Source organism: Pinus tabuliformis, chromosome 7 (genome assembly GCF_031772625.1).
Source record: "Pinus tabuliformis cultivar Carrire ecotype Pingquan chromosome 7, CPIR1, whole genome shotgun sequence".
NCBI classification, from domain to species: Eukaryota; Viridiplantae; Streptophyta; class Pinopsida; order Pinales; family Pinaceae; genus Pinus; species Pinus tabuliformis.
The window spans coordinates 22,000,332-22,010,728 of NC_142293.1; positions in this window are offsets into that span (position 1 = coordinate 22,000,332).

Sequence of the window (10,397 nt, forward strand, 5' to 3'; positions counted from 1 at the left end):
TAATGTGTCGATGTCGATAGAAAGCGACCCGTTGCAGGCAAGCCCACAACACGAAATCATTGTTCAAGTTGAAGAAATGTTGCTGTAAGGACTGACTCAGGGATGGTCAAATGGATGACAAGTATTTTGCAGATGAAAGTTTTTGCTTGCAGACCTCTTGAACACATAACGACACGACAGATGGCTTGGTGACGAATAACTCAAAGTTAATCCCCGGAACCTGGTTAAAGACTTTCAAAGTGGTTTGGTCAACTGTGAGGTAAAAGATTTCCCAACCCAGGTGAATGAAAAGTGTCGTGTTCAAGAGTGGTAATAAAGTTTCTTTTGAGACAAAAGGTGACAAATAGGTTCATTCTTCTCTCTTTTCCCCCACCATTTCTGGCAAGTACCTCTTTATTTTTAACAAGCTTGAGGAGGATAACATATGCTTGATTATAAGCTCATCCTTCGGACGAGTCCAACCTAGTTTAAATTCGAACCCTAGGAAGGAGTGGTTCGTTCCTGTTTGTAATTGAACAGGTCCTTTACTGTAAAAGTTTTAACGAGTCCAGTATAGGAGAAACTCGGCGTTTTTCATTTTTAGAGAGTCTGAAAAAACAAAAGGAGACTCCACGTTGAACTTTTTCGTATATTTGTGTCCCTCAAGCCCGAAAAAGTATAAAATAATACCTGGGGGAACCGCTTGATCTTGCGACCAAGGAGTACTTTCATAATAGTGTCGTTGACCTGAAAAGTAAAAAGCGATCAAGGACACGTCGTTTTATTTCCTTATCGAGTTTGAAACGACAAAAACCCGGCAATCTTTTCCTGATTTTGCGGTCAGAAAAGAGCTAAAAGGGGACCGTCTTTTAATTCCGTTTTAACGAGTGTAAAAGAAACGCTCGGCAATCTTTTCATGTTTTAAGAGTCTGAAAAGGGCTTAAAAGAGAACTCCAAGGTTTCACTTTTTCGTAAGTTTTAACGAGTTCGAAAAAGGGATAAAAATGTACTCATGGTTTTCACTTTTTCGTAAGTTTTAATGAGTTCGAAAAAGGGATAAAAATGTACTCATATGGCCGACTTTTAATTTAATTTACGAGCAGGAAAGGACGGAAAGAACTCGACATTTTTCATTTGTTTTACGAGAATGAAAGATAGCAAAATAATCTCGGTATTTTCATGAGTTTAACGAGTCTTGAAAATAACTGAAATTGACTCGAGATAGGTTTCATTTTTACAAAAGCTTGAAACAAAGAAAAACTATGCTTCAGAGTATTTTCATTTTTTCACAAGCTTGAAACAGAGAGAAAACTGTGCTTGATGCCCCCTAAGCATAACTGCTAGAGCGCATGCCCCCCCAGCTTCATTTCATTCAACCAGTTGGATGAAATGAAGGTTCATGAACGAGATCATTTGAAAAACTCGACCTAAAACTGTAAGAAAATTATGCAAAAACTGAAATAACTAACCTAAACGTACAACCTAACATCTATGAGGTCTAGTCAAACTCTCGACTCAATTAGAGGAGGATTTGTTTCATTTTTTAACGAGCTTGACACAGGAAAAGAACTATGCTCGGATTCAGTTTCATGTTTATGCAAGCTTGAAACGAAAAACTATGCTTGTTATAAGTTCACATGCCCCCAGCATAAAGATGCAAACCAAGGTACATGCCCCCCAAGCTTCATTGCATTCAATGAGGTGGATGGAATGAAGCTTTACTTTCAAGATCTTGGAAAGAATTGTGGGAGTTGTTTCATTTTTTAGTGAGCTTGACACAAGACAAGGAACTATGCTCATAACTACTTTCTACAATCTACCTAACAAAAAACTATACTCTAAAAAACCTTGATTCATTTTTTAACGAGCTTGACACAAGACAAGGAACTGTGCTCTAAAAACCTTGATTCATTTTTTAATGAGCTTGACACAAGACAAGGAACTATGCTCTAAAATCCTTGATTCATTTTTTTAACGAGCTTGACACAAGACAAGGAACTATGCTCTAAAATCCTTGATTCATTTTTTAATGAGCTTGACACAAGACAAAGAACTATGCTCATGACTACTCTCTACAATCTATCTACTTAACCTACCCTTGTTTCATTTTTTAACGAGCTTGACACAAGACAAGGAACTATGCTCAAAAAGTTTGCATGCCCCCAGCATAATGATGCGAAATGAGGTACATGCCCCCCAGGCTTCATTGCATTCAACCGGCTGGATGAAATGAAGGTTTACTTTCAATATTTAACTTGAAAAGGGAGTTGTTTCATTTTTAAAGAGGTTGACACAAGAAAAGAACTATCCTCATACCTGATTCATTTTTTAACGAGGTTGACTCAGTAACAGGAACTATCCTCAAACCTGATTCATTTTTTAATGAGGTTGACTCAGTAACAGGAACTGTCCTCAAAACCCTACTTTCTACAATCTACCTACATATCCTAAAATCTAGCTGATTCATTTTTTAATGAGGTTGACTCAGTAAAAGAACTGTCCTCATGCTAGCCTATTTCATTTTTTAACGAGGTTGATACAGGAAAAAACTATCCTCGTACACACTGATTCATTTTTTAACGAGGTTGACACAGTAAAAGGAACTTTCCTTGTAACCTCCTATTTCATTTTTTAACGAGGTTGATACAGGAAAAAACTATCCTCGCACCATCCAATTTCATTTTTTAACGAGGTTGAGAGAGGAACAAACTATCCTCGGTACATCCTGATCATGGCTTCCAACTGGAAGAAAGACATGTCAATGGACACACCTTGATCATGGCTTCCAAGAGGTCTTCATCAGAAGGAAGATTATTTCTCTGGAAGGAACACATGTCAAAGGACTCAAAAGGGATAAGAACATCATGTTCCAATAATCCCATAGAGTTTTCCATGTCAATTACCGGATCTAAATCAACAGTGAGAGGCTCACTTACATCGGTAACTGAAATCATGGGACCGGTTGCCACATAATTAACCCGTGGCAGGGTAGATACCACTTTAGAATCAGGAACATTTAGGGGTGTCATATTATTGGTAGTTGAAAAAAGACTAGGGAACGAAAGCTGGTCTACAGTCACAATACTGCCATTGTGAGGGAAAGACATCACGCGAAAGAGTGTCGATACGACAGCTTTCATTGCATAAACATAGTCTCGCCCAAGGAGTAAATTGAAATCCAAGGGACCTCGAACTACCATAAGATCAACACAAACAGTTTTACCTTCCAAGGTAATAGAAAACTTAGGAAGGATCCCTAAAGGTTCACTAATTGTTCTGTTAAAAGCTTTCAGATTCTGTGTAATAGGCGCAAGCTGAGGGGAACCCAAAGCTTTCCAAACAGCTGAGGATAAAATACTAACAGAAGCACCTTCATCTACCTGAGTACGATGTATGTCCCTACCACCAGCCTTGACAATGATTTGGAAAGGGATGGAGGAAGGAAGACGAGGTTCTGTCAGTCTATTCCAATCAAAGGAAAAGACCTCAGTACTTGGAGGGGGTTCTGTAGAAACAGGTGAAATGCCCCCCGGCATAGAAGAATCCGATGTAACAAGAAGAACATCAGCGGTATGAAATTTACTCTCGAAAAGGAGAGTGTGATCGACCGAATGTGAAATTGAATCGACCACTTGATCAACTAATGGATCATCAACCTGAGTGACATGAGTTTCACTCTCCAATGGGAGAGTGTGATCGACTATACTTGAATTTAAATCAATCACTCCGTTAGATGACGGTAGGTTGGGAGAAAGTTTACGGTAACCAGTCGGAAATTCTTGCTGTGGAACAGTAAGGTTTTCCAACAATGTTGAGGCTTCATCCATGTGAGGGCAAATGTGAGTTTGATGACTCCCTTTGCATAACTTACAAGGAAACCTAACTTTACCCTTTTTCCCAGGAACCTGACTATCACTGGTTGATGGATCAACAAAAAGTTGATAAGATTTTTCTGACCATACTTCCAAGACCTTTGGAATACCAGGACAATTGACAAGGAAGTGGTCACCCTTACAAAGCCTGCAAGGGTATTTGGGTTTACGATGCATGTTGGAATTTTCCTCAACACAACTAACACTTACAGCCATGGTTGGTTGGTTGACTTCTTTCTTATCTTGCTTCTTCTTCTTCTTTTTCTTCTTCCCTTTCTTCTTCTTCTTAGCCTCCTGGTTACTAGCATCAAGGCTTTTACCAGGCGAAGAGGAAGAAATGGAGGAAGAAAAATTAGGCGAAGAAGGTAAAGGGTCAACAGAAGGTTGGTGATGTTGAGATGGTGAACTCTGTTGAGGTGAAGCATCCGGTTGAGGTGGAACAATTGGAGTATTTTGGGCCAACGAAGTCGAAAATAACCATATTGGTAAACCTATTGTAAATCCAGGTAATGACAAAGTAGCCATATAAGGAGGACCAACATTTCCAAAGTAAGGAAAAGTACTAGGATTCTCATTAGGAGGGGTTCCTAGGTTGATAAATTCCGGAACATTTGCCATTATATTCAACTTCAGTGAATTTTATTAACAATTTAAAACTAAAATTAACAATTCACAATTCACACTTAACAACTAAAATTCACAATTCACACCTATGGTCTCTAAAAGTAAAAACAAACAAATTAACACGCGCTATCAAATCTAGGAGTCAAACCATACACAAACAGTAGCCTTCCGGACCGAAAACACTAGTTGGTGATGAAGCCCAACATCGCCGAATTCAGTACAGAAGTGGTGGGTGGAACAGTTACCCCGGCAACCTGCTTAATGAATAGACTGGACCAAGTTCCTCCACTTTAACCGTCTCGAGTGAAGTGAACCCCCCAGAAAATCCAAGTGAGTATAACCGACGTCTGCTCCAGGTACAGTGGGATCTTCCCTCCACCGTCACCTTGGGTAGAATCCTAAAGATTATGGTCACTGAGGTTACCAATGGCCACAAGTACACCTGGGGGAACAGTCTAAACTCCGACAGCACGCAAGGGCAGAGTAACAAGCTCAATCCCCTTACCGGCTCCTTGACAATAATCCAAGGTTTATCGATAAGTGACCCCTGGCTCCTCGACAATGGTTAATCCGAGGTTTACCGTTTGTAATACGTACTGTCTGGCGTCGTTCCCAACGAGGGGGGAATGATCCCCTCACTGGTTCGGACACGAGCTCGTGCTTCTCCTTTAAGAGGAGCTTTCCCAGAGTGCAATTGAAACAATTGGATTTATTCTACTCAAGATAAACTATCTGTTTGGTTTTGTAGTCTTGGAGAGTTAAGTACTCACCTACTCCAAGACCCTAGCCTAAGCTATGTTGGTGTTTCAGAGCCCTAGAAATGTAAAAATTACTAGATGAATTTTAATTAAGCGCTGTGTTATTAAGGCTGTTATTACTCAAATGGGTAAATGGAGATGAAACCAATGGTGTTATGACCCGACTCAACTGAATGCAATCGAATATGATAATGCAATCCTTTCAATTCGATGAATCCTAACTAGAGTAAGGAGAGAGTTTCCATTCACTTCCAACAATGCAAAAAATTGATCATTAAGAGAAAATTTAACAAATTCTCTAATGCACTAATTTCATCAAGAAAAACTAATGCAAATCAATTCCAAACCAATTTTTATTTTTATTTTTGTGTAAATTCAAATCAAAGAAAGCTGATCTAAATCTACGATTGATTTTTCAGAATGTAAACTATGCAATTGTAATCTATGCACAATTCACATGAAAAGTATGCAAATGTAATCTATGCACATTTTTCATTCATATTCTGAAACTGAGAACTCTAATTATGCAAATGTGATCTATGCAAGAGAATTCTCAAACACAAGATGATTCTAATGTAATCTAAGAACCAATCAAGTGCAAGTCGAGAAAATTGGGTGAGAGTTCCAAAGATCAAAATATAAAAACACTCAAAGGCGATTAACACTCATACACAATTTAGCCCTCCAAGTAATGACCAAAGGAAATCAAATTAAGAATTTCTCAAAAAAGAGACTCAAAACACCCAATTGATGAAAGCTAAAAGCAGGAATGCTAATGAAACAAGTTCAGGTGAAAATTTTTGACAGGGTACTAAAGGATCTGGGCAGAAAACACTAAGAAAAACCAAAATCTAAAAGCAATTAAAGCAAAAATGGAGTTTTCCTAAATTTTTACAGGAAGACGCAGGCAACCCGTTAGAACAGGCGCGGGCCCGCTCTGTGCAAACGGCAACAACGCGTCCAAAGACGCACTGTGCAGTACTCAGAGGGTGCGTCCTTCTGGAAAAGTTAAGAAAAACCAAATCTAACTAAATCTAAAGCTAAGCCACCCAAATACTAATTCTCACAGTCAAAAACCAGAAAATAAAAATGATTTTCTCAGAGCAAAGTTCACACAAAGGAAAAGACTTTCACATTAATGGATTCCCCAGCGGAGTCGCCAATTTGTCACACGGAACAAAGGCTCTAATGGAAGACCTAAATCCTGCAGCATTTACCCAAAGAAAATGTATAGCTCCAACCTCCTCTCCCTCTGGCTCAATGTCTTTATTTATAGTGCTGTAAAGAGGTTATTCAGGTCCACTATCAATGGGATCATCCCCCTCTTTGGGTGGGATAGCTCCCTTATTGATGGGATAAGTTCCCCCTTAATAGAGATACATGAACCAACTGGAGGCGCATCCATTTCATCAAACCGACCTCTAGAATGTTCTAGAAGTAACCACAAGTAACTTTTTCAAGATAAAACTCGCGCATTTTGCCTTTTACAGAGGGACGCACCTGTCCCTTAACATACAGAGCGTCCATGGACGCAAATTTTGTGAACATGGTCAGCGTCCCCGCAGGTAAGGCTAGAGAGAACCTGCGACCCCAGAGATAAACATAGTTTTTACAAGACTTTCTCTCTTCTTTGAGTTTGAGATGGATAACAGAGGCATGAGACTTGCCTAAGAGGGTAGCATGACTGTTGATTTGAGCCATACTAACTGTAAGTAGTCAAGGTGACATTTTTTAGTGTAACACTTCTAGGATTGCACAATGCGCAATGCTAGCTAGGAGTGACTGCAGGCTCAGGGATTGCATTGTGCAATTTTCTGGGCCAACAATCATTGTCCCTCAGAAATGTACAAAAAATTCCTAGAGGATAGTGTTAGGAAGAAATGCACATTTTTGTAGAGGAAGGCAGAGCCTTCCTTCCCCAGATTGCGCAATGCTATCTCAGTGGAGGCAGAGTCCGGGCCAAGGTTGGCCTGACTCGCCGATGGGCAACTGAAAGCAAGTATGGCAGTGAATGCATAGTGACACTAAGTGAAAAAAGAAGTGATTGGTAGTTCATTCAAATGAATGACAGATTCAGTAAACAGATCAACATGCATGTGGGTGAAGTGAGTCGCCGAATTGGCGACCGTTGGTGCAAAAAGGTCATGCATGCGACAACAGTAAGATAGCAATGAAAAATGAAATAGAGCTAGGACAAACTAGTATACATGTAAAATATAACAAGTGTAAAAATAAATCAAGTAAACATCACTCGCACAAGCAAATACACAAAAAGCGACATAAATGCTAAAAACGACAAGTTGAGGCCACTCACCCATAAATAGCTGAGCCGAATGTGTCGAAGAGTCCTGGATGTGTTGTGGGATGTTAGAGCTCCAATATCAATGTGAAATAATGAGCTCTGATGCATCGAATAAATATTTTTTGAGCTCATGACGTGCATGCCACAAATCTAGGAAAAAATGACACTTGGAGGAAAATTTCTAAAACAACTTTGCATGTAACCTCCAACTACTAAAAATAGCTCCCTGAATCATGAGATGCCTTTTACATGTTTCCTTTTGATATTCTGGGAAAAATAAATCCATGCATGCAAGTCAAGCTTCCTCAGTCCCAGGTGGAACTGGTCAACCAAACTGCTCATGCATGCAACTGCTCAACTGATTGAAGGAAATGTACATTTCTAGTTGGGAGTTGGGTTGGTTGCCTAGGAGATTTGCACAATTTTTGAGTAGAGTAGCTGACTACTACCTAGATTTACACAAATTCTAGGTTGAGCAGCCCTGCTAGGGAAAATTGCCCAATTTTCACTATGAGTGTTGACTGGCAGAATTGTGCAATTTTTGAGCCCAACATGCCGCCAGACAGGATTGCACAATTTCTGGAGGGAAGGTTGGTTTCCCTCCAGAAATGTGCAATTTCTTGGGGGAGCTGCTCAGCCTGCAGCTGGACCAAGTCCAAGTGAACAACCTGTGAGGAGAATGCATCAAGCTATGATCGACAGGCTGCCTTTGTGCAAGCAAAACACTGAAGCTTGTGTACTTGACGAAGAAAGACAAGGTGTTGTGAAAGGTTGGTAGGGAGGCTCCAAATCAAATCTAAGGCAAAATTTTGGAGGGTTATTGTAGCCACTACAACACTTAGCGACACACTGGTAGAACTCCAGCTCTCTGAATGGTCCTTGTTCGTGAAAATTAAGTATAACACCTCCGGAAGTATTGTTCATTTCTCAACTCATCTTGGTTTCACACTAGCTTGATTGTAAGATGTAGCATCCACCAAACTCTTGGTCGATTGACACACATTCCAAGCCAAGGCAACATAGTTGTTTCGATTGGGGTTGAGGGGTATATTGGCGCATAGGCAGTATAGTCGTCAGAGTCTTAGTTTCATCTCTGTTGTTGCTTTGCTGCCAGCGGGCCTGGAAAGTACCCCGATGGAGTCACATAGGAACACAAGCATGGATCCGCTGCTAGTGAGCCTGGTCAGAACCTCGGCAGAGTTACTTGTATCACCTCTCTGCGCAGGAAGGCCTTCTCTTCTTTCTCCTACTTCACTTTTATTTTGAATTTTTTAACTTTTCATTTTTTCATTTTTCATTCTTTAATTGTGCATAACGCTTATTCATTTCAGATGTGGAAGAGGGATCCTTACTTATTGAGAGAAGAAGAGGTTGTTCCATCACATAACTAGTTTATTATATCTCTGACGTGCTTGTTAAGGTTTTTTCCCTCACCTTACTCTACTTAACTGAGTTGAAAAGGGTTAACCCAAAAACAACTGACTAGATTAGGTGATACTAGTTAGCGCACAAGCATTGTGTTCTCACCAAGGTTCGCTTCGAACAATACATATTTTCCTTCGATGTATCACAGACTAAAAATAACAAGTCATTCATACAGAGGCAAGATAACAAATAACCAAGTAGTGATAGCTATACAAGCCCTCTTGTACTTCACCCAGCTCATTTCAAGAGTCATACATGGTTTCATGCTAAACTAACCTACGAACGAAACAAGCAAACTAACATACAACAAAGCAAAGCAAGAGTAGAAGTGAAAGTGAAAGCAAAGCGAGTAAGCAAACAAGCATGCAAACAAACAAACAAACAAATCATGTAAGCAAGCAAGCATGCAAGCAAACGACTAAAAGAAAACACTACTCCTACTCCTACACTAACAGTGCATGGGCCTGATCACATGAAGTGATATTTCCAATGCAGCCACCTGATGCATTGGTTAGCCCATGTTGGTGAAGGCCATGTCTGCGAGCAACCGAGTTGTGTGAACCAGCAGGCAAGAAAGATATAACAATGAATACAACCACACTTCATGTTTCAAAGTGTTCACAGGACATAAGTGAGTGCAAGTGCATGGTGAGCAGTCCGTGGACTTGTCATAGTGCTGTGTGACACTACGTGTAACTTTGAAGCATAAGCACACTCTTGACTATGACATGCAAGAAAACAAAAGAAACAAAGATAACTTGCACGGCGAATGAGTGCTTTAAATGTAAGATTCCTCCAATGCATGAGAGATGGGATTGTGTAGTTTGAATGGAGGACATATGATCTGTGTGTGAGTTTGATATTCAATGCATCCATATGAGTAATGAGGAGCCTTGGGTGATTGAACAATTTCATGATCAAAGTGAGACTAACCCCAAGAGAGCGAGGGCCTGACATAACCATCAGCTTGGGTTGAAGTGCCTCGACAATATTGGGTGTTTCAACTTCATCATCAAGTAGATCATCATAAACCGATGGCTTTGAAAGATCAACTATGATAGAGTCATTATCATGATCAAATATGTGAGTAAATGGATCGCGACCGCTACGATAAAAAAACTCAATGATTTCATTGGCATCCTCATGATTTGATGAATCAAACAGAGGGGTATATGAAAAGCGAACAAACTCATCCTCTGTTCTTTTGGAAAGGACAGATGAAAGATCAAGTGGATTTTCAATGAATAACTTATCCTCTCCATTGTCAAATGATGGACCAACCTCCCGTGAGTCTTGCGAGTGATCAACAATGGGTGAAGACAAGCATGCAAATAAATGGATGGAAGGTTCACTAAAGATGTTAGGAAAGCACGGAGGGGGCTCAGATGGGAGGGATTCATCCTTTACCGAGTGTTGATGCTAAAGCTCCCACTCATA